Below are 25,561 nucleotides of genomic sequence, written 5' to 3'. Positions count from 1 at the left end.
TCTTTCTTTCTTTCTTTCTTTCTTTCTTTCTTTCTTTCAGGTCACTAATATACTTCATAGTAAGTTCAGCTACCGCAGAGTAAATTGGGCCTTCTTGGCCCCAAAAGGCACCATCTGGTTTATAAAACAACAGTGTATGCCCTCTGGATAGTTTTCCCTTAGGAAATTCCTCCTTATCTGCTGTCTGGTTACGAACTTAGGGATAATTTTCAGACTTTCTATTCTAATCATTTTGTACTGTGGTTGTTCGGTTTATTTTGCTTAATTTATGAAGGAAGAAAATACCTCTTGTAAAATATACACAGGTTTAGTCTAGCATTAAAAAAACTTCCTCAGATTTCCAGGGCAGGAATAAGTCAATCCTCCACAGTTAAGGAAAGATTTGAGCAATTCAGAGAATAATTGAGAAAAGATTAATTGGAGACCCATTGTGGAAGTGAAGAGGTTTGAAACAGAAGGAAGAATCAAAGGGAAAGGAGATGCTCTTTTTGGTGATTGTTTCCTACTCTTATTTTTTCTTCTCTGGTAGTTTAAGCTTTAGGCATAATCGGTAAGGCTGGGAAAACTTTGGGGGCAAGTAGGGGAGGGGGGGTCAGGGGTCTACAATTTCAAAATAAGGATTCATCCTGTTGAAGGGCAGAGATGAAAAAGGTCTTCACCAGTGGCATTCAGTCCTGTGGTTTCATAAGGGTCCCTGGTGATTCTAAACACACTCCCCCATCCCATTTCCAACATCCGGGGAAATGGCCAGTCTGCGCCTTCTGGAAATGTTACTGTCCTCTATTCACTCACTACCTTTGGTGGCCACAGTTTGTTCTTTCTCACTCTGATGTGAAAAATCCCAAAACTCTCCCGTCCTCCATCTCTCATTGCCACCCACCAGGCCTTATGTCAGTCCAGAGTCCCAAACAACATCATTAGAGGGGAGGAAAAAAATCCTGTACAGATTGGCTGGCTCCCTGGCCTGGGCTGGTTCAGGCAGCTCTTGGCTTAGATACCCTGCTTTCCAAACACAATCTGTTTTCAAGATTCCTGGGCAATTTCAGGTCCAAGAGGGGGGTTTGGTCTTAAGTTCACCAAACTCCGTCTCTTCTCTGTTCTACTCCTCTCAGGCGTAATGAGACCCATTTGCCCAGACTCAGTTTTCGGGCTTATGTGACTAAGCCATGTTCTTGGCGCTGGAAGGATTTCCTGCCCTCTCCTGGCTCAGTGTTGTTTTCTTTCTTTCATAACTTTGCTCTGCCAATGGGCCAAGCATGACTCCATTCGATTCTACCCTGGAGGATTTTGGAAGTGGAAAACTACAGAAGATGCTGAGTGGCCACATTTAAAAAGGACAGTGCTCTTAATAGGACATAAAGACAGAAGCTCAGAATGTGGGCCAAAACCTTACCTTTGCAGGCCCCACCAGAGCACCCAATTCTGTGTAGTGTGGATCCTGCTGCTGGCAAAGTGCCAGAAAGTGTGGCGGAGGGGGTGGGGGGGCAGGAATGCAGAAAGGTTTCTGAAGCACTCTGAAACAGATTATCTATATGGGAAGTGTTGCTTCCCTGTGTGTGTGTGTGTGTGTGTGTGTATGTGTGTGTGTGTGTGTGTGTGTTTATCCTAAGTGAAGAACTACCTTACAGCTTACTCTCTAGTTCTAAGAGTAATAGACAATTCACTTCTTTTTCAGTGTTTTTGAATATGTTTTTAATATGTCCTTGGGTTATCCTTGGAACATCATTTCCTTGTTCTTCTGTGACACAGAGATGCCCTCAGAGGAGGTAGGAGCCCCATTTGTCCCCACTCTGAACGGCCCTGAGATGCCATTTTTGGCCTCTCTCTGATCAGCAGTTCCAACAGTTCTCAAGGTAAGGGGAGCTCCATTTTTAATCTTGGAAAACTTGTTTTCCTTGCAAGTCAACTTCTTTTTTACACCCCTCTCATTATTTTCAGGACAATGGCTGTGTTCAGAATGATTAAGGTTTCCAGAAGTTAGACCTTCAGACAAGTGGAGATTCCCAGAATTCTGGATTCCAAAAATGATGTTATGGCAATGTTCTAAAGTAAGAGAGTTACTAAAATAGTAAATATAATTTATAAATACTAACTTCTTGTTGGTTATTAGGCCAATTATTTTTCATTATTATTAATTGCTTATAATTACTATCAATTACTTAAATTAGTTCATTTGATCTTCACACAGTCCTTTGAGATACATATTCTTTCATCTCCATATAATAGATGAAGTAGCTGAAGCTCAAGAGGATCAAGACATGTTTTAAGTCATGGAGCTGGTAAGTAATGATGCTTTGATTTAAGCCCAGGTCAGCTGGACCCCAACTACCCTCATCTTAACCACTTGCATAGAAGCCTAAATTTCAAATATGACTTATTTTCAAAATACATTATAAATAAAATATGTAAAATCATATAAAATACATATTTTATATTTTTATGAAATTTTAATGTTTTTGAAAAAATTAAAGATTAATTGCAGGCAAAAAAAAACACTTAGCTTTTTTTTTTTAAAAGTTTTATTTATTTATTTGAGATAGAGAGCTAGTGAAAGAGAGCACAAGCAGGGGGGCGGGGCAGAGGGAGAAGGGAGAAGCAGGCTCCCCGCTGAGCAGGGAGCTGGCCTCAGGGCTCTTCAGGCTCCACCCCAGGACCCTGGGATCTTGACCGGGATCTTGACCGGAGGAGAAGGCAGACACTTAACCAACTCAGCCACCCAGGTGCCCCAGTTAGCTTTTTATCAGCTACTCAGTGGTGACTTAAAGATCAGTTAGAAACCATTGGTTTAAGTGGACATATCAGAACTCTAGTCCAGGGAACGCATCATAGTTTCAGTTCCCCTACTTTGACCCGTGGAGTCAGTCTGGTTTGGAGTGCTGGGTTGAGAGAGACTCTGGAGCCGTTGCTGGGTTAGCAGAAGAAAAACACACTTTAGAACTATCTGCTGTGATCTCATTCGGATAATGATTTGAACAGTCTATTTTAAAAAATCATGAGACATCAGGGAAATTTGAACACTGAATATTTGATGATATTAAGGAATTGTTAATGTTTTAGATATGGTAATAGTGTTGTGGTGATGTGTTTGTGCTTGTTTCTTTCAGAAACACATTCTAAAATATTTACAGATGAAATGCTATGATGTTGGAGATTTGTTTCAAAGTGATTAGGGTATGGGGGAGGGTTGGGAAATGGTGCTAGAAAAGGAAACAGGTGGAGGTATAGAGAAAACCAGATTGGCCCTGAGTTGATAACTGTTGAGGAATCATTAAAATAGTCTTTCTTGCATATGCTTCAATTTTTCCATAATACAAAATTTGTTTTTGAAAAAGGTAAATCAAAAATGTTTTTGAAGGAAGGTAAAAGACATATCTACCATGGACATGATGAGTGAGGTAAAGTTGGAAAGCTGGTGGAGAGGGCGAGGAGGTGCCCTCCTGTGGACTAAGAGCTAGCTCTATGCTAGTCTCATAGAATTCTATAAATGAGAAAACAGACTCAAAGCAGGAAGTGACTTGCTCAAAATACACTGCTAGAGAATAGAAGGGTTCAGCTTAGTGTCCAGGGACCTTCCCCCAGCAGCCTCTCCACCACACCCAGCCACACTCCGTTGGTACCGTATTTCAGAGTCAGAGCATAAAAGATATTGAAGTACTCTTTATGTTCTTCTGGATCGAAAGTATCCAAAACAATTATGTGAACAATTCAATGTCAACTAACCAGAAAGGGCTTTTTAAAAAATAGTTTAATTGTATTTTAATTGAGGTTTCGTAAACTGTAGTTTAATTTTGAGCTGACTATAGATTAGCATACAGTTGTAAGAAACGATACAGAGAGATCCCGTGTACCTTTTACTCAGTTTCCCTCAATGGTAACACCTCGCATAACAGTAATAGAATACCACAACCAGGAAATGGGCATTGATACAATCCACCAGTCTTATTTGGATGTCCCTGGTCTTCCGCGCACTAATGTGTGTGTGTATGTGTGTGTTTCTTTCCGTGCCTTCTATCACATATGTAGACTACTGTAATCACCACCACAGCCAAGACACATAAGTGTTCCATCACCACTGAGATCCTTACAAAGGGGTGTTTTAATAGATTACTACCACTGAGCATAAAATGTATAACTAAAAAAAAAAAAAATTACTGCCAACCCATAAATCCTTTATTTTCTACCTGGATAGGGACTTGAGCAAGGAAGAGAATCAGGCTAACTGAAAATGGAATCTGAATAAAAGAAACTCAAGTAAATTAGTGCAGGTACATAAATGGCAAAGGAGCCCATTTTTAAAAGTCAAGAATATTTTTAAGAGACTATTTTATAAAGCTGTATATAATAATAAAACCCAACTTTCACACATTCAGATAACCAGATTTTTTTCTTCTCTTTTAGTAAATGACTTAACTTCTCTCAGATGGAGTTTTTCATCTGTAAAATGTGGATAATTATACCTATTTATGGAGCAACTTGTGAAGATGGAATAAAATAATATATAAAAAAGCACTCAAGAAATGGTAAAGTACTACTGCTACTAAAAGTCTTGTGATGATTTCCATGAAGAGAACACAAATGATAATTAGGCTGACATCAAGAATTTATTTTTGAAGAGAATCTTCCAGGATATACCATGCAGCCAGTCCTAGTTTATCCAATCTACTACACATCCTGTTCCTATAGGCCCATAAAACTGTCACGATGCTCTTTATGCTAATTCAGAGAAGCTGAACAATTCTGAAACATCTTGTGTCTCATCCAGGGAAGAGCCCACTGGGGGTTTTCAAATTTGGGGAGATAGACAGGATCTTAATCCAACTGGTAAATGACTATGTTGACACCCAGAAATATAAAGTGACTTTTGAACGTGTTGTTGATATTTTACTCTAGTCTAACGTTGTGACGTAATCTCTCAGACATATAGTGATTGCAAGTTTGCACTTTGGTATTTGATTCACTGGGACATGAGATGCCTTAAGAAATTGGTGCCCCCAGAGAGGGGGCAATGTGGGGAAGTTTGGAAGGATTGAGATCATGAACCAAAAGCCATGGATACTGGAACAGGCCCTGCAACTAAAGGCAAATCACTTCACTTCTTTCAGGCCCCTGAATAGCTCAAGGGTTAACCCATCAAACTCCTTTGATGCCTCGATTTCTCCATTTCTTTTGAGTATTTAAGCTCTCTTTGGCTGATGTGACATATCTTCAGCTCTCAGGAAAGTGGAAACATCAAATCAAACACGCTTCTTGTACAAGAAGGAAGGTCCACTTTTAGGACAATTCATTAGTCATCAGAATTATTTTTATTCCTACCCTGTAAAGATATTTCAGTTTTTAAAACAAGTATTATGAAGCCCTCTCTTCTCAAATACCTCCACCATCTCCAAACAGAAACCACCCTGGAAGGATCAGATCTTAGAGAAAATTTTGGAAGCGGTGGCCTTGCCTGATAGGCTCTATTTAAACACTACTTGTAGTATTAAATGCCAAATCCTCAGCTCTATGCACTGCTTCATTAGTTATTAATGAGGCAACATATTTGTTCAAAATTTATGATTGTTGATTTGCTCCCATCACTGTATGAAATATTAACATAGCATTTGTACTTGCAACCATTTGCAGACATTAGATTGTATATTTGCATATTCATGAACACTCATAAATGTTTAAGGAGACAGCACAGAAAGCATGGGAGCTGTCAGACAGCCAGTAAAAAGGCATATTTACAGCGTTAATAAGTATTTGAGTTTATAGGCCAAAACGATGAGTAACAAATTAAGTGAATTTCTGGTTTGCCTATTGCAGAGAACTAGGGGTTTTGCCATTTTTTTTAAAGCTTTGTAAACTTAAAATTCATTTCATAGATGCTGAATAAATGCTTTTGTTTAGTCACAAAAGCTATGGCCTCAGTGTAAAGAAATTCCTAAGAGTGTCAGGCTTTTAGAGATTTCATTTGCAGTCTTGCTGATACATAGCCTTTCTGCCTTGGGCTTGCCTCCTATCAAAGTAATGTGAAAAGCAAAATGTGTCATATACTGAGGCAGAGTTATTTTTGATTTTAGCTCCATCGAGGAATTTGGACAAATAATATGCCCTGGTGTTGCATCATCAGCCAGTGTACTTGACCTAGTCTGTCAACCTATTAAAACTTGATCCTGGAGATTAAAACGTTAAAGCATGGAGCATTAATGGACAATAAGAGGGATAGGCATCCAGCTGACAAACACCTGACTTACAAATAATCCATTTATACAAATTGCCACTAACGTCCCACCAACCTATTCTAATACAAGGAATATCACCCTTTGCATGGTGAAAAACCTAAGAACTTTCGGAAATTTTATGAGTCGATAATGGGGAAAATGTTAAATTGGATCCCTATCTCACACCATACACAAAAGTCAATTCCAAGTATATTGATGAAATATATCTAGATGAAAGGAATAACTATAAAGTTTATATTATACAAAACCAATATAGGAAAATATCCATGTGACCTCAGGGCAGGGAAAAAGTAATCAACTCATCTTATGAACAGTGCCACTACCTGGGTCATATCATTGTTAAATATCTCAAATAGTTCACCTTATCCTTGTACCATCAGGAAAAAGGATTATGGATTAGCATGTGGGTCATAGTTGGCCTCTGTTGTGATGGCTTAATTGTTCTATTGGTCACTGCTAGCCCCACTGGCATTTCCTACTGAAATCTGGTAGATTTATGATCTGTTCCTTCTTGGCTCACCAAGGACCTGGTGGCCTTCTCAGGTGACCCTGTCCCAGTTCAACTTTTGCTCATCCTATTTGTCTCTGACATCTGAAAGTAATTTTCATTTGACATTTAGACTAGGTAACCTCCTCAGCAAGTTGTGGCAACAGAGCCACTTCCACAATCTCACCTGCAAGAAGCACCATCACCTTCCATCTGTGTCTCTCCATAGAGCCAACTGGAACTTGTAGATATTTTTGAAGGCATAGGAAACTAAGCAGAGTAGGGGACCTGATTATAGGGCACTAATTTCAACCTGCTCCCCTCCTAATCAGGCCATAGCAGCAATTTTACTGATTCATGGATGGTATGGAGAAGGTAGGGGATGACCCTATGGAATGGTCTTCTCTCGGAATATCTAATAAGAAACGAGGATAAACTTCCTGCACTCAGAATTTTTGTGATTTAGACTGAGGTGGGAGGGAGACCTGGGGGTAGGCCTGGCATATTTGTGTTTGAAATATTCTCTACATCTTTTTGTCTCCCTTCCCTTCCCCACTGTCATTTTGGACCAAGAGAGGTGGGCTTTTCTTTCCTTTTTCTGTGCCACAATAGCCTCCCCTACATCATATCCTCTCTTTCCAGAAACACATTTATTCTGCTCCTTTCCTTGGGGCCATGATGGCAGGAAAAGTACAGTGAAAAAGACATTGACTTTCTGAGAAGGGAATAAATTCTAGACTCCCAGGCACACAGCCTTTGATGATTCAGTTGACAACACACACACACACACACACACACACATGCACACACACACACACCATTCACACACATATTTTAATTTCTACTAATTGGAAGAAATGCATTTATTAATTCAACATGTATTTGTTGTGACTCCCATGTAGGTACAGTGGTGTAGAAAGCAGAAAAATCTCCTTTTTAAGTGAAGTTATATTTTCTATTTCAAGAAAAGAAGTAATAAACAAATTAAATAAGTACTTAATATATCAGGTTATCATAAAATGCTAAGGAAAAATAAAGCAGGGTAAGAGCACAGCGATTGATAGACTGATGGAAAGAATGCTTTATTGGATATGGTGACCAAGGAAGTCCTCTCTTAAAAGATGATTTTTCTAGCAAGGGCCAGAATAAAGAGAGGGAATAAGCACAGTGGACATCTGGTGAAAGATCATTTGAGGCAGAGGAAATAATAAGTCAAGGGCCCTGAGGCAAGAGCATGCTGGGCATGTTTAAGGATTATTAAGGAGGCCACTGTAGCAAGAGGGAAAGAATGAGAGGGAGATGAGGTCAGGGAGATGGTGGCAGGACAAATCGTAAGCTTAGATCACAATTTGGGCTTTATTCTGCATGATTTGAGAAGGCTTTGGAGGATTTCTAGCAGAAGAATGGTATGATCTAATTTAGATTTTCAAAGAATCCCTCTGGCTGATGTGATGGGAACAGACCATTGGGGGTCAGTGTGAAGGCTGAGCGGAGCCAGCAGGCTAATGGAATAATCCAGGTGAGACTGACTCAGACCTAGCACCTAGTTGCAGAGGTGGGGAGAAATTATGGCATTCTGAAGATGTTTCCAGGATAGAGCCAGTGGAATTTGGATGTGGAGTGTAAAAAGAGAGAGAGAGAGAGTCAAAATACTTCCAAGGTCTGGGACCTGAACAACTTGCGTAATGTTGAGACAAGGAAGACAGTGGGTGGAGCAGTTTGGAGATGAGGATCAGAGTTCAGTTTTGGACAGGTTTGAGATGCATATCTCAACCAAGGAGAGATGTTAAATAGGTGTCTGGATGTAAGACTCTGGAGTTCAGAGAGTAAGTCAAGAACGGAGCTGCAAATATGAGAGTCATTGGCATAGAGATGACGTATTACATTTAAAGCCATTGTACTGGATGAGATCACCTAGGGCAGGATTCTAGACTGAAGAGAAAATAGGGGTGGGCATTAATCCTTGGAGCCCTCTAATATTTAGAGGTCATGGATCTGAGAAGAATCCAGGAAAAGGAGACAAAGTGGTCATTGAGAAAAGAGGAGGACGTGCAGAATCGTGACATGAAGGAAGTGTTTCCAGGAGGAGAGAGTGTATGGAATGCAGCTGGTCAGTGGAGTGGGAGGAGGCAGAATTGGCCATTGGCTTGGGATGTGGGAACCATTGGTGCCTGGTGAGGTAAGTGTCTGTGGGGCCTTAACATGATTCAACAGAGAAAGGGGAGGAAGAAAAAGCTTTAACAGCAAGTGAATTTTGATAGAGATATTTTTAAGCCTTTACTCTATGGCCTAGTAAAATGGGTCCCTTCGAAGGGCAGAACAACATGGAGAAACCACTTTCTTTTCCGCCCTGAGCGGTCTGGTGCAGAGAATACGAGTCCCTCAAGCTCCTCCAGCAGCAAGAAATGAGCTCAGCCTGCGCTGCCGAACCCTACTAATATGCTCAACAAGTGGAACTCATCTTTGTTAAATCAGTGCCTCTGTTATATCCTGTTCCCAGCTCCATCCTCCAGCCACTTCAGCCCCTCTGCTGATGTTCCAGAAGCACAGTCCAAGTTAAAATGGGCAGCCTGCCTGTGGGAGAGATGAGCAGGGGGAGACTGTAGCCTATTCGTGCAGTTTGGTAGATTGAGAAGACTGAGGGGCTGAGTGAGTGGCATAACTAATAAAGCTATTTATCTAACCCCACTTTCCCAGGAGCTCCACGGACCTTAAGGACATGAGCTCATTCCTTCTCCTTGCCGAGGTAGGGAGTCAGGCTCCTTAGGCTGTGTGTTACACATGAATAAAATATTGTGAGAAACCAAGGATCCATGGCAATCTCTGGGCCATGGGTGATTCAGCATAACAATGTGGCCAAGGAGCCCACCAGGGCCAAGAAGCCACATTAGAGTACAGCTTTGAGGGAGACAGGACAGGAGCATGTCACCATGCAATCTAAATACGAGTCTGTAAATGTGATACTGATCTGAACTTTGTATACCAGGCTCAGTACTGGGTTGTGTGAGGGTTTGCCCCTGGCTTTACATTCTGACTCTACTCAAGATGCTGATTTAATTTCTCTATGCCTCGATTTCTTCATCTGGAAAATGCAGAGTATTATGGAACCACTGGAGGATTCAGTGACATAGCACATGTAAAGGACTTAGAATAAAGCCTTGGCACAGAGTAAGCACTCATTAGTGACATTAGTTTAAACCGTTTTATATAAGTATAATAATAATTATTATTATTTAAAGAGAATAATAATACTAAATATATAAATAATTAGCCAATTAATTGATCCCTTTCTGGCTCATTCTATCAAGAGAGAAAATAAATATTCTATGAACTTTTGTCTACTTATAGAGCTGGTGTTTGAGAAGGAAATAACCCTATCTAGGAATTTGGCATCACCAAATAGAAACCCATCATATTAGGGTCATTCTAGCTATTCTAAGAAGTAAAGCCCCATATTTCAGTGGCTTGACACACTAGCAGATGATTTCTTGATCATGTAATAGCACCAGGCAGGTGAACAGGTTGGCAGAACAGCCTACCTCCACAGAGTTGTTCAAAGATCCAGACTGATGCCGCTTGCGACAGGTGGATTTCAAGGTCACCTTGGAAGTCATCTCCAGTGCAGAAAGGGAAATAAGCATGGAGGAGCACAAATGGGGGAAGAGGGCTCATATGGACCAGGTCTAGAAATGAAACACAAGATTTTCATTTTCTTTCCATTGGGTATAACTCAATTAGGATGCATATCTCAGCCAAAGGGAGATTTTATGTATTTATGTATTTTAGAGACAGAGCTGTGGGGAGGGGCAGAGGGGGAGGGGGAGGGAAAATATCAAGCCGACACCCTGCTGAGCATGGAGCCCAACCTGGGGCTCGATCCCACGACCCTGAGATCATGACCTGAGTCGAAATCAAGAGTGGGACGCTTAACCGACTAAGCCACCCAAGCCCCCCAAAAGGAGATTTTAAATAGGCAGTTGGATGTAAGTACCTAGCGTTCAGAGAAAAGGTCCAGGCTAGAGCAGCAAAAGTGAGAGTGAAACCCTAACACTGGGAAGTGGGATACTAGAAAATATAAACCTTGGATGGGCAACCAGGTCCCAGTGTGAAGTCCGTGGCATGGAAGCAGGAGGATAACTGTGGAGTGAACAGCTGGGTATCTACTTCAATTCTACCTCAAAGACTGCTCATTCTGTGTTTCAAAGTGTGCAGATGAAAGAAACGTGGTTTTTCTGGTAAGAAAATTCTTCCATGGGATTCTCGGATATAAAAGATAGGCCTTGAACCTCTTATGGGTTGAGGTTTGAATCAATTAGTTGGCAAAACAAAGTCAAAGGGAAGCGGTTTCCACCCACTGAGAAGGAAGGGAGATGGAGAGAAAGGATGGTGACTCCACAGCAGGGCAGAGGGGGTAGTCTACTGAAAATAATGGCCAATGAGAGCTTTCATATGAAGAAGATGGTCTGGAACTTTTGGGTATTGACTTGCAGTAATTGCCCTGACTGACACGGTACTCCTCTGCCCTCCCAGGGCAGACACAGGCTTTGAGTCACCTCATGCTTATATAATTTGGTGAGCCCTCTTTAAGAAAAAAAACACAAAATGACAAATACGAAATTTAGTTACCAAAAGTGAATATTTATTTAGAATGAGAAAAAGAATCACAACAAATTACACATTTTAAAAGCAACAAATACCACAGACATCATGAAATCCAGATAAACAACACAATATTTTTATTAATTAATGGCCTGAATCACTTCTATAATACTTTTTTTCTACATCTTTTGGCTGCATCTGTTTGGATTGCCACTTCTTGTAACAAGGTTCTTATTAATACAATGTTTCATAGAAGTAAAAGATAAAATAATTCCTTTAGGATAATTCATTAAAATATATTTTTATTGTTGACAATTTTTAAATGTTTCTTTCAGGTTCACAATTTGTTGTTGACTATGTCATGTAAATTTTTAGGATTTTTGTCAAATTCAGGAAAACTATGAAGTTTCTTACATGAGCTGTTACAGACAATACTTGGGCTCTGTAGGACTGCTGGGTGCTTATACTCTACCATCACAGCTATTATAATATCATCTGTTCTAGACAATTCCCACTAAGAAAGAAAAAAATATGTTGCATTTATAACTGCATATGCTGAAAAACTGAATATACTCCCTGACAGGAGATCACTTTTGTTTTGATCAGTCATCGGTGAGACCTGAATCCTCCACCTCCAATTATAAACCTCTGGTGATTGGGAGATTTTGCTCAGACTAAGCTTCTGGCTTCATTCTCTTTACTGTTTCTCCACCATCAGCCACATCCCTGCGGTGTTGGTGCTGTAGGATAAACGCATTTCACCATACAACCTCTGACTCACCCCTTCCCACGGAGGGGGAGAGTGGCGGTAGGAGGACCCTGGGAGCCAGTCCAACACTGGGACCTCCCACAATCACTAAACTAAACCCAGGAATTCCTGTGGACCACATACACTAAATTCCTCTAAACACAAACTAAACTCCCCCCAAGCCCCATCTTATTTGAATCTAAAAACACTCACAGGCACTTTGAGACCCCCTGATTGGCGGGGAAGGGTGCTTGAGTGGAAAGGGTCAGCAGTCTTAGTTGCTAATAAGATAGCTGGTATTTTAATATGTTAAACCATTCAAACTTATTGATGTTATTTAATTAAAAAAATATGGTGATGTGAGCACACTGCCAGGACCTTCAAAGAGGTCAATGCAAGTGAGGTTCCCTGAAGCCTTAGCTTCGTTAGCTTTGTGGGAAATCTGCCTCTGGTTCTCCCCATACCTTCAATCAAAGGGGCATCCGGCGCACAGGTTTATGTTAGCACTTTGTTGTTGTGTTGTGCCCTAATGAGTTGCCACAAACTGGGGAGCTTAACAGGACAGAAATTTATTCTCTCACAGTTCTGGAGACTAGAAGTCTGAAATCAGGGTGTTAGCAGGGCTGTGCTCCCTCTGAAGCTCTAGGGAAGAAACTTTTCTTGCCCCCTCCAGCTTGCGGTGGCTCCCAGCTGTCATTGGCATTCCTTGGCCAAGGTGGGAAGAAGGGAAAGGTCAAGGCATCTCCCCTTTCCCCCAACTTCGGGCCACATCCCCAACCACAGTTTCATCTCCTTCTAGACTCCAGCTCCACAGCCAGGCTTTCAGGGTCAAGCTTCAGTTGGATGGTCCCAGCCCCTAGGCTCTAGTAACACCACGTGCCATGCGGCATAGGAATTATAGGGACATCCTGCTGCTAAGCTCTGCATTCTTCCCTGTTCTTCACAGCTTTTATCACTCTTGGGAACAGTTAACCAATTCGCTATATTAAAATCCACTGGTTTTATATACTGAGATTGGCTTATGTTTTCCTGGTTGAAGCCTAACTGATACAAACTACAAATGCTAAGAGAGAAAATAAAGAAATTTTCCATCCATATTCGTTAGTGTATTAGTTACAGTAATAAACAGTGTAAGTCAGTTCATTAGTTTATACTGATAGATATATAATATCTATGTCTATACCCATACCCATAACCATATCTAGCTATAGAGATATAACTCAGAGGTATAACTCAGAAATAATTCCTAATAGTGATTTCATAAAGGTTAACAATTACGATTTATGAAGAAAGCACTTGGTTGCTACTCTAATCACAAGGAGGTCCTATGTGGTGGCTGATGGGGACTTTCCTGGTCAGTCCAGTACCAACGACACCCTTCCTATCACCAGTGCCTACAAGAATGGATGCTGCAGCTGGAGTTGCTTAGAGTTAGTCTGAGATCAAACCTCAGGGCTTAAAAGTGTCAAGTCCTTCTCTTAGTGTATCAGCAAAACATGCCAATGTTTGAGGAATGGCGCCTCACATTGATTCTTTTGTGTCACATTCCTCTGTCTGGCTGTCACCCCTCAGCAAAGTGGTATCCCCAGTGATCACAGGTTTGCAGGGTCAGCTTTGGCAAAGCCATGTGGAAGGCCTAGCTTGTCACTCTTGACCTCTCTTTTGTGGCCTCATTCAGATTTTTCCAGAGCTTTCCTTTCTTTCCTCCTTTTGTGGGCTTCTATCTACTGCCATGGCTTTGAGATTTTCTGCTTGGGAGGGAAAATCTCATCAGGGCTTTACTGTTATTTTGATTTCATGCCTCCTTTCCCAGGATGATTTTACATGCTTTCTCTGTTTCCAGGAGGAAAGGAGGGGAAAGAAAAAAAAAAGGAAGGGAGGTCAAAAGAGGAAAATCCCAAATACCTTGGTACCTGGGTAGGGGAGATATTTTGCAGCAAGGAGTTCCCATCATCCCTCGTTGCATTTCATAGGAACAGCCCAGCCTTCCATAAAAGAACCCAGCTCTTCCCAACTTGCAATGCTAATAACTCCGCATTTATTTTTTTATTATTTATTTATTTATTTTAGAGAGAGGGGAGGGAAGGGGCAAGAGAGAATCTCAAGCTGAGTGTAGAGTCCATCATGGGGCTCAGTCTCATGACCCTGGGATCATGACTTGAGCTGAAATCAAGAGTCAGACACTCAACCGACTGAGGCATCCAGGTGCCCCCTAATAACTCTGCATTTGGAAGCCACAGTGTGGTGTAGATATTGATATCTCAGACCAGGTTGATCCTTCCTGACAGATGGTATTTGAGTCATGAGATTTCCCCCCTTGCTTCTTTACCACTCTTCCCTCTTGCAAACAAAAGCTTTTTACATGGTGAGCAATTTGTAAAGCATAAATTGGACTCATAAATGGATATTTATTTTTATTTAAATCTTGGCAAACTGAGGCAGCTACTTTACAGAGGTGATTAAAATTTAAAAGGCAGCATTGTGAGTAGAAGATAATAAAAGGTTGTTATTTACAATGGCCATATTTATAATAAAATGCTAAATTTATTTTAATAAATAATAATTTTATATTTATGGACAGTCATTTATAGACAAGACAATAAAAACTTCCATTTCTGCTTACTGGATTTTTCTGCATGGCATATAAATCAAATCCTTCACTCAACACTGCATTCATACTTTGAGCTTGCTATGTTTTATCAGAGTAGTCAAGTCTGTTGTTTCTTAAATCTGTTTTCTTTAAAATAAACGACTTTATTGATTTGGTTCGAGCTCAGCTCCAAATATAGCAGAATAATGCTAATGGTCCAAGAAAGAGAGGGAAATGAGAGAGCATTTTATCAGCATGTTTCAGAGTCACAGGTAAAAACCATGGTTGTTAGCAATTTCTTTGTACAGTGACCCCTTACAAAGACCTTAAATAGGAGGCTGTTAATAGCAGAGACCAAGTTACCGTGTTTTCTTCAGGTTCTGAATTTGGTTGACTTTCTTTTTTATTTTAGCAAATTATTTTACTTGATTATTTTTAATAACCTTAACTGATGACAAAGGGAAAATTTTTGTGTGGGAAGAAATATTGTGTGATTGGAAGTTTTCCAAAGTTCTGCCTCATTCCATCATTGAAAAAGGCCTATCCTAGTTTGTACCCAAAATACAACATTGTCAAAGTAGGTTTGATGGGTTTAAAAAAAAACTCCCCAAGTTGGACCAGTGAGAAAAGCCAACAAACACTGAGCTATTATGCCTAGCATTTTATTCAGGCAAGAGTTTTTTATTGAGCACATACTATGTGCCAGGCTACATTAGGTGCTACAGGTAGAGTGAGTTGTCAGCCAGTTAGCCCTACCCTAAGACATAGCTGAAGGCAAAGGCATGTCAAAGGTATCCCCTGAAATGATGAATAGATAATGTCCAAGATTTGTGTTTGTAGACATAAAGAATGGATGGGCATAATCAAGACACCAATAAGCAAATTCTTTCTCATGGTAGGTGGGTAGAAGCAATGGAACTTTGATGCACTTGACCAGGACTCCTGTTTTAACAACTTGTGATTATCACCACCCAATTGAACCTTAAAGTGAATTCTGACAACTGAGTGAATGAGAATCTTAGGAACCTTTAGGGATGAACGTGGGATGCCTGGCCCCTGCTTCGTGCTCTCTTCAGCATCAAAATGTCATAGTCTTTGAAATATTACAACCAAATATGAAATAATGCAACAAAATAATGAATTCATTAGCTGATGTATCTGTTTTCATAGCTGAACAATGACTCTAAACTTTAGATTTATCCTCATTTTCAATAAATTCTGTAAATACATGTTTAATATGGGGACAAAAACAGGGTTATCTTCTGATACAGCACTATAGATCCCAGGATGTTAGACTCACACCTCTTATTAGTAATGACTGTGTGTGTGGTCCCCTTCCACATTGACTCTCTGTTTGGTCAATGGGATATTAACAAACACAATGTATACAGGAGATTTTTTAAAAGCCCTTGTTCAGGGGTATCTGGGTGGCTCAGTCAGTTAAGCATCTGCCTTCCACTCAGGTCATGATCCTGGGGTCCTGGGTTCGAACCCTCTGTCAGGCTCCTGCTCAGCAGGTAGTCTGCTTCTTCCTCACCCTCTGACTCTCCCCCTTGCTCATGCTCTCACTGGCTCTCTCTCTCAAATTAATAAATAAAAACTCTTTAAAAAAAAAAGTCCTTGCTCATTGGAGCTCATTCTTTGAACCCAGCTGCCATGTAAAAATGTCCAAACTAGACAGGGGGACTGAAAGAGAAAGACAGACAGTGAGAGAGTTTCCAACCTTCAAGCCATCTCCCTCAAGGTTCCAGACATATGAGTAGAACAGTCTATGTTATTCCAGCCCCCAGATGTCATTTGACAGCAACCACCTGAGAGATCCTGTGTGAGACTGCAGAAGAACCACATAGCTGAGCCCCAGCCATCCTAGAGTCATGAGAAAGTTGGTTTTTTTAAGGCAGCATGTTTTGGGTAACCTGTTAAACAACACCTGATACCTGATACATCAAGAGACTCTGAATAAATGTAAAAAAAAAAAAAAAAAAAAAGAAAGAAAAAAGAAGAAGAAAAGAGAAATGAGAAAAGAGAGAAGAAAATTTAGATGTATACATCTCAAAGTTTACAACAAGTAAACAATAAGATTTGCTAAGAGCTTTGCAGATCTTAACCATTTCCTTGGTTTATATATAACTTTTAAAATTAATTATATTGTCACTGTCCAGTATATGTCTTCACAGACAGCAAATTCCAAAATCAGCCTCCCAGTGGAAAATTCACCCATGCAGATGATCAACTGTGAAAATCTGCGTGCAAGTTTGTGGACGAGCAGCAAATTTAGCATCTACGGCACGGCTTTCAGATGCAACAATTTCATCTCAAGGCCCATATTAACTGAAAATTGCTCCGGGGGAATTATAAGCTGACATCTGCAAAGAATGTGCAGAATTGTTATCCAACACCTGCCTCTCCAATTAAGAATACTGACCTTTCTGAAGTTTTAAGGAAGGATAGTTTTTAAATTTGTTTCTCTTCAGTTACTTTAAAATCAATCTTTCCATCGTCCTTGGACATTCAACCCTAAATCACATGGTGCACTCTCTCAATTTAATTACATGGAGCTGAATTAAGTAGCAAGGAAGGGTTGGCAGAAATAGCTTACAAAGAAAGGCCTGGGGGTAACGTCATGGAGGCAGAAAAAGCAGACATCTGAGGGTGGTGGTCCTCTTTGCTGGGCTGCCATTCCTCTACAGTTGCTCTTTTTAACAGAGAACTAAGAACGCTTGATGCCTGTATTTCTCAGGGGGTTCTGGGAATTTGAAGAGGCCAAATTTTCCTACCTGCAGCTTGAAGATTAAGGACTTAGAGACTTCTGGAGAAGCTGCGTCTCCCAAGCTACTGATGGACTGAGGACAGGAACTACTGACTGCTAAAATGGAAAAAAACAGACCCAGTTGCAGGTCATCCTGCTCCTTGGATGGCAGCTGTCCACCATGACATGGTGGGATATTTATGGCACATAAACCTCTAATGATGGGGAAGAATTTGAAACAAAAGGAATGTGAATTCCTAGGTCTTGCTGGGGGAAGACATGTTTAGAAAAGTATTAATTCATTAGAAGAACTGCTTTCAAATAAAACCTAAATTAACCAAAATCTTCAGTGAATGTGCATTAAAAAAACTTAAATTCTTCATTAACTGTTATCTTTATAAATTGTATTAGTTTCCCGTTGCTGCTGTAACAAATTATCACAAACTTAGTGGCTTAAAACAACACAAATTTATTCTCTTACAGCCCGGAGGCCAGAGTCAGAAGTGAATTGAATTGTACAGGGATAAAATCAAGGTGTAGGTAGGACTGGTTTCTTCCAGAAACTCCAGGAGAGAATTAGTCTGTTCCTTGTTCCTTCCAGCTTCCAGAGACTGTTGATATTCCTTGGCTCGTGGCCATATCACTCCCACCTCTGCTTCTGTCATTGTATTACCTTGTCATCTGACTCTGGCTCCTCCATGTCCCTTTTACACAGAGATTACATCGGTCCCACCGAAACACTCCAGGATAATCTACCCATCTCAAGACCCTTAATCACATCTGCCAAATCCGCTTGCCATGGGAGATAACCTTTACAGGTTTGGGGGATTCATATGTGGGTATCTTCGGGGCCATTATTCAGCCCATGACACAATTCAACTCTTCTTTTTCAGCCATTGCTGTTCTTAAGCCTTTCTTATTAATAAGTCTACTTTCCTGACTTGTAAGTTATGCACTATGCTAAAAACATGGAATCTTTGCTGTACAAGGATTTTCAGTGCCCAGGGCCATTACTGTGGACAGTGAATTTTCACTGAGGAGTATTAAAGATGCAAAACAGCAGCAAGGCTGTGCTCTAATGGGGGGCGGGGGTTGGTTCAATGTATAGTTCCAATGGTCAGGGCTCTGTCAGAACAAAGGTGTCTAAGGCAGAAGACTGCCTAGTGCCATCCCACAGCAGGAAGGAAGTTTCGGGGCCCAGAAAGCAGGACTTGGCTTAAGATGACTACACCAAGGATAATCACAGAATGTTAGGTAGGACTTTGAAAATCACGGGCTCCAGACTTTTCCCTCTGCTGATGAGGAAGCCCAGTCCCGGGAGAAGTGAGGAGACTCACTCAGGGGCTCTTAGCAAGATGGTGGCAGAGCCAATATTTGAACCCATCTCCGCCTTGTGGCACCGTGTCTGTTACATTCCACCATGGTACCCTCTACAGAAAAGATGTACACTTCACTCAGCCCGGACCCAGCAACTCAGGGTTCTTCTATTTTGCCATCAATTAGGAAAAGAGGAAAGTCTCACATTTCCCACATGATTTCATTGAGGTGTAAGCAGCTCTCCACCTAAAACTCAGCCCTTTTCACAGCATGTGAACAAGAATCAGGATGGGCGGGTGACCCCTGACTTCAGACTTATGAAGGCGGGTGCCTCCACAATCCCATTTTCCTCCCCTCACCCCGCCCTGCTGAAAGAAAGCTGCCACCCCTCCAGGGAACAAGGGAACACTCATCTGTTGAACAGGGGTGAGGGGGGTGGGGGGTTTGGGGGGGTTTAGCAGGCAAACCTACTCCAGTCAGTTTGATAGAATCTTTCCAGCCATGAAAAATATAATTATATAATTAAAAAGTAATAATTATATAATTAATAACAGTATTAATTATCAGGGCTCCCCACTTTCCCTAGTGACTCTTCACCAAACTTCAGTGGCTGCAGCCCTGCAGGCTGCCAATGTCTGGCTCTTCAACAGTGAATGAGGAATGAGAAGGAACAATGTCGTCAGCGTTCAAATCGAGAGAGCGCTCATTTCCTCTCCCCGCGGCACCCCAACATACCTGTATTCAGAAAACTCGTCACTCCTCAATCTAATTCATTTATCTATTGACCAGGCACCTTTTGCACAGCATGCTTTAATCCCAAGAGCTTTTGTGGCTGGAATGCTTTTTAAGGACTCTGTTGAGAATGGGAGAGGGATCTCAATGCCTCAAGCAAAAGTGGCCCCAGACTTGAAGAAGGTTAAAGAACCCCATCTCCCCCTCCTGAATTCCGTATGCATTCTGAGGGTGGTATTTTTCATGCCAGGGTGAGGGCAGTGGCACTGGTCTTCCGCACACACCCCTGACAGTGACAAGAAAGGAGATTAACTTTGAACTTGCGCTTCCCAGCTCAGAGTCAGAGCTGCCCAGAAGGCTGTGCTGGAGAGAGGGCTGCGGGAAGCAGCAGGTGCTTAAGGAGGCAAAGAGACAAAAGCATGTTGTTAGGGAAAATTGTCCCCAAGCCCTGAATTGGCCTTTTATCACTGTCACTCTGGCTTATAAACCCCTGTAACGTGTGGCTTTCAAGAAGGGGGACCTAAGTTCAGTGCCCGATGCCCTGCCAAGAGCTTTATAATGCATAGAATAAAAAAGACAAAATGTTTCTCCAGTCACATTGCTTTTCCTCCCCACCCAACTCCCTTCCCTGGGGAAGAATCATAAACACAGACAGCAGAATGATGCTCCTTTATTATTTTGCCGAGTTCTTTCCCTGCAGATGACCTATAGAAGTGATTTAACATAGACCTGCTGGAGTTCCCACACTTTCCGTGGGCTCCTCAAGCCGAGGCTGGTTGATTTCTTTGGGTTGTTATAACTATGACCTGCTCCATTAAGTAGCAAACAAAGTCCAGCTGGATATATCAAGCTCAGCTGGACTCTTTGCTTTCACACAACCTGCTTGATTAGGAGAATCGCTGTGCCCTTGTCACGCAGTGCCTCGTGCAGTCTGCAAAGATTGGGCTGCCATTGATTTCTGCATAATATGGATTCACACTGCCTTTCCACAACAGTGTGGCTTTCACACCCCACAATAACCTAGCAAGGATTGTTTCTTTTTTTTTTTTCTTTTCGTTCCAGTCTTCTGCTGCTTCAGACTTACACTGGGGGTTAGTTCTAAAAATGAGTCACTCCTGGAGGTCATGTGTGGCTTATTATCCAGCACTTTATGACACATTAATTGCAACTTGATTTAGACGTTTCCCATTTGGTGACTTAGTTACGATCATACAAACATGTCATGCTCTAAGTCAATAACTCGGGAGCAGAAAGAGGGCCAAACGATTGCAAGTGACTGGCCCTTCTCAGGGGAGGGACCAGGGCAATTGTTACAGTAGCTTGATGTTATTTGTTTACTGAGAAGTGGTGTTTATCTGGCTCCTCTTCTTAGAGTGGTTATCCATCCTGGGCCTGTCTTCCATAACTGCACCTTCTTTCTATGCCGATGTTTTTCTAATAAAATTATGAAGCTTAAAAAACAGGTAGAGAGATTTTATTAAACATTCCAAGACATTTGGCATACGATGCAAATCAGAGGGGTAAAATATGGGATTTGGTGGCCAAATCTTACCTAATTTACTCAATTGTTATTTTAATTTGTGGCCATCTTTTTAAAATCATTAAGGAAGAATAACTCAGACCCACATCATCATGTTCATTTTGGCATTGTGTGTATAGTGACTATTGTATACAGAGTAAAAATTGGAAAACAGCATAAGCATCCAGCGATGAGGATATAATAGATAAATCATGGCTCATTCATACTGTGGAATAGTATTCAGTCATTAAAAATTACGTAGACTTATATTTGATTAGATGTTTATAATATTTTTAATGAGAGAAAGTCAAAAAACAAATTTAAAGCATAATTCTTTTTTTTACTTTAAAAAGACACACTTTAAATGTGAATATATGTGCATATTTTCTGGGAATATGTAATATCATTGAAAGGATTGTAGAGAACTATATCCCAGTATGTTATTAGATGTTTTCCCTGAGCGGAGACACTATAACTTTTAGTAAGTTGAACTATACGAAATCACTGAGAGCCTACCATTTTGCCCTACAGAACATCATTTCATACAGTTCAGTCTAATTTTCTTATTGTGCTTTTATGCATTTTTAAATATTGCTCATACTTTATGCTTACAGTAAGGAAAGTTTCATTATTCTAGTGTAATTCTCTGAACTTGTATTATGAGGGCACTCGTCATCTTGTGTTGTAATTCTGCATTTGTTCTCTTTTTTCTCTCTACCCACCCCTGCAATTTGCCTACCACTAAACCAGAGTCTAAGTATCTTTTATTTCTATGTCCGCAATGCTTAGCACAGTGCTTGAATCTAGTAGACAGCAACAAAATTTTGTTTAATGAGTGAAAAATGCCTTATGATTGTGAAACTAAGAAGAAATTGCCTTGAGTCGACTAGAGAGCATCAAGGCATACACACCTGTGTGCACTGATGACCCTGAGCAGAAACGCCTTTGGAATTGTTTATCCAAGTACAGGTAGACGAGTCCTGATCTAGGGGTATTTATGGTCATCGTCTCTTGGAGAAGGCGGTACCCACTGTTAGACACAGAATTTTGTTGTTAAAGTTTTATTGTGCAGTTTTTGTTTTTGAATATATGACATAACTAGCATTTAATAATTATATAATAAGGCCAAAATAATAGTCTTTGTTCTACATGGAGAGGTACTAAAATAGATGATCAAATCCTCCCAGTCTACAACAAATCCAAGTATTTTGAATAATACAGCTCACTTTAGTATGAGAGAGAGACAGACAGAAACAGAGAAAGGGAGGGAAGGGAGAAGGGAGGAAGGAAGGAAAGAAGGAACGATGGAAGGAAGGAGGGAGAAGGAAGAAAGAAGAAGGGAAGGAGGGAGCAGGGAAGAGAAGCAAAAAATACAATAAGAGGTCAAGGTGATTCTGTGTAACTGGATAAACTGTTCATCAGGATTTCCCTGCATTGATATATTGCACACTGCACACTATCTACGTAAGACTGTCTGAATGTCTACCTACATCCTGAAGTCCTTCTAGAAGAAGCAGTTGACATGCTGGATTTAGAAGGCCGAAAGTGATTTAACTTATTGGAAATGGATGGCATGAGTAAGACCAAAATTAGCCAATTGAGAGCAATTCTAGGGCGCAAACTAGCTGAACTTCTCTGAGAAGTACTGAGCAGGGACCAGTGGGAAAATGAGGCAAAGTTGTATGGGAGAAGAAACAGCTGGCCTTTGCAGCTCATAATTAGGATCCTGAGCTTGGTGAAGTGTTTTAAGGAATAAAATAATGGCACCAAAGATTACTTCTTTAGAAGTGTTAAGAATTGACTGTACATAGGGAAATCACCAATAAATTCAGGAAAAGTTTGAATATGATGGCATGATATGAGTAGTGGGGGCAGAGGAGAAAGGAGTAGAAAAGAACATATTTTATCTATTCTTTTCTACTCCTTTAACTCCTTAAACTAAATCTTAAGGAAAGTCTATATTGAAAAATAAAATGGTAGAATAACTGAACTGTTTCAAAACCTAGAGCACATTAAACAAGTAGTTCAACCAATTTTCTCTTATAGGTGTTAAGCTGTTTGGTGTTTCCCAGGAAGACATTGGGCACCTTGCAAGAAATGTTGGAATGATGCCACATTTGCATCATCCGTTCCATAAACTGCACTGAAATGAAGACCTGCCTAAAGGTATGGAAACACACTAGGGCCATTTCTCTTTGCCCAACACAAATTCCCTCTGAACTTCACCCAAGTTCACCAATAGCAGTCATTTTGGTTGTGAGTTCTGTCTTTTCATGTTAGCTTTTAACTGATAGCTACCAGGTACATGAGAATTGATAGAAACCCTTGTGCCTTCCCACATTTCGAATGAACAGTCCAGAAATAAGTAGGAGGCAACATAAAAACCTGAGGTGAAAGAATAACTGGGAAATTTAATAAAGAAGAAATGACATGTTCAATTTGAGAATGAAATTGCTTTACCAGAACAAAATTCAGTAAGATTTGAAGCCCAGCCTCCAGTGCTACCACGGTGTGAAGAAACCTACCTCCAATTCTGAGCTGGAGTTTAAAGAGTCATTAAAAAGCAAAGCAAGACGAACAAAAACAAAAGCAACCATGTGCGATAAGACTCCAAATCATTTGATGTTAAGTTTTACGAGGAGTGTCTCTTCAGTGTTTTTTTCTATGTTAAATTTTATTAAATTTACTTTTTATATCACACAGCTGAATGCTATTCATTGAGCAGATACTCCAGCCATTTTTTTTAGATTCTCTGGTTTGCAGCTAAATCAATATTTTCTTGAAATGAAAATATAATTTGAATTCTTCAGAGGTCAAAATATTTTGAAGAAAAACATCCGTGGTAATTGCAACCTACTAGTTGGATGCCAAAATCAATGGCAGCAACGTTTCTGCAGAGAGGATTCCCTTAACATGGAGTTGCCCTCTGTCTTACTTCTTCCCATGAAAAGATGAAGCTCATTCCATCCATGTTTAGGGCCAGTGCTCTGCAGAGAACAAGAATCTTCTACATTAGATCTCTATAGTTTCCTAAACTCTTGATGGTCACACTCTCATTAATTCATTAAAATAATTCTATGAGTGCGTTAAAAGTAAGAAGCCTGCCTTACTCTCTTAAACATCACCACAGCATAGCGCAATGCCTGGTTAAGCATTCAATGAACATTCACAGACTCGGTGGAGTAAATATTACTAGCCTCACTTTATAGGTGAAGATACTAAGATCGGGAGAAAATGTGTCTAAGATGTTATAATAATTGAAAAGCAGAACCAAGAATCATCTGAATCTTCTGATTCCAAATCTTTCTTACTAGAACATGCTGCTCCAAGATTTGCCACCCTGACGATTTTGCTGGCTAAGATGAGACGCTAGGATTCACATGTAATTCTACAGAAATGAGTAATATGGTAAACTCTAAACAGTCTTTTTGAAGAATGTGAGGCAATATTAATGAACAATGTGAATAATAGTCAATCTCCACAGATTCAGTCTCCACTTGTCCAGTCCACACCCCTTTTAATTATGGGTTTATGTGATTTAAGAGTTCAATCGGATTGATTAATAAGGAGATACTTCCATAGTGTTTGAGAAACACTTTCCTGTAAGAGATTATGACTCTGCTATTACTGGGCTCTGCTATTACTCCCCCTCTCTGGACCACTCTGCAGCTTGGACGTCTATGGTACCACTTCCCAGCTTTATGGGAATAATAAACTTATTTTGTTTGAATTTCACGAAGCTTCAACTCTACTCCTAAATATGCTACATAGCCATTTTAAAGACTGTTTCAAAACATTCTGCAATGTCTATAAAGTCTTCCCAACTTGGTTAACAAGAAGAAAAAACACAAGACCGCGGGATAAGGTTTCTTAAAGCGCAATGCCTGCTGGGCCCATGGTACTACCTGGGCATGTGTTGGAAACATGGATTCTGTGGCCACACCAAGACCTGCTGATTCAGAGGTTAGATGTAGAGCCCAGAAATCTGTGTTTTAACACGTCCTGCAGGGGATGCTGATGGCCACTCAGGTCTGAAGAACCACTCCTCTGCAATATGGACTACAACTTTTTGGATCCTCAGCTAGAAAAAAAAATTAAAAATAAATTAAAAAAAAGAGATCTCCCCTAGGAAAAGAAGACAACCTAAACGAAGAAAGAGTAAAAGAGTGAGGTAACTTTGTCCTCAGAGGGAATTATCGAGTGCCCTCAAGGGGCCAAATTGCAGGGCTTACATTTCTAGATAAATGTTCCTTTAGGGTCCTAATAAAATGTCTCCTTAAAGCCTCCTTTTGACCTTCACCATCTTGCCCATAGTATAATACTGATATTATCTTAGGTGACATATCTGTGTTACTCATGTCAGGTGAGTTTTTTTGTTTTACAGAACTTGTCCCTGTAAAAAATTTAAGACAACCATTTTCAAACATCTAGCACTTGATTTTGAGTCATTCTTTGGCAAAAAAAAACAAAAAACAAAAAACAAAACAAAACAAAAACCCCAACTCTTTCAGAAATGGTTTTAATTTGATGGAGCAATAGTTACTGGACTAATTTCTGATGGGAAAATTACAAATGTAAATAAATTAGAATAGACTA

At 40.4% G+C, this 25,561-nt stretch overlaps 1 long non-coding RNA gene across 1 annotated transcript in view; it reads left to right on the top strand.

Moving 5' to 3' along the window:
* LOC144379771 (uncharacterized) overlaps positions 1-2,048 on the top strand; it is a 296,472-nt gene extending 294,424 nt beyond the window's left edge. The window contains exons 4-5 of the long non-coding RNA XR_013443146.1: positions 1,750-1,853; positions 1,939-2,048. This is a non-coding gene — a long non-coding RNA (uncharacterized LOC144379771). The remainder of the gene's footprint in view (positions 1-1,749; positions 1,854-1,938) is intronic.
* The last annotated feature ends 23,513 nt before the right edge of the window (positions 2,049-25,561 follow it).

The sequence above is a fragment of the Halichoerus grypus genome, chromosome 13 (genome assembly GCF_964656455.1).
Source record: "Halichoerus grypus chromosome 13, mHalGry1.hap1.1, whole genome shotgun sequence".
NCBI lineage: Eukaryota > Metazoa > Chordata > Mammalia > Carnivora > Phocidae > Halichoerus > Halichoerus grypus.
The sequence above is the reverse complement of the archived record's forward strand: the minus strand, read 5'-3'. Positions and strand labels throughout refer to the sequence as shown.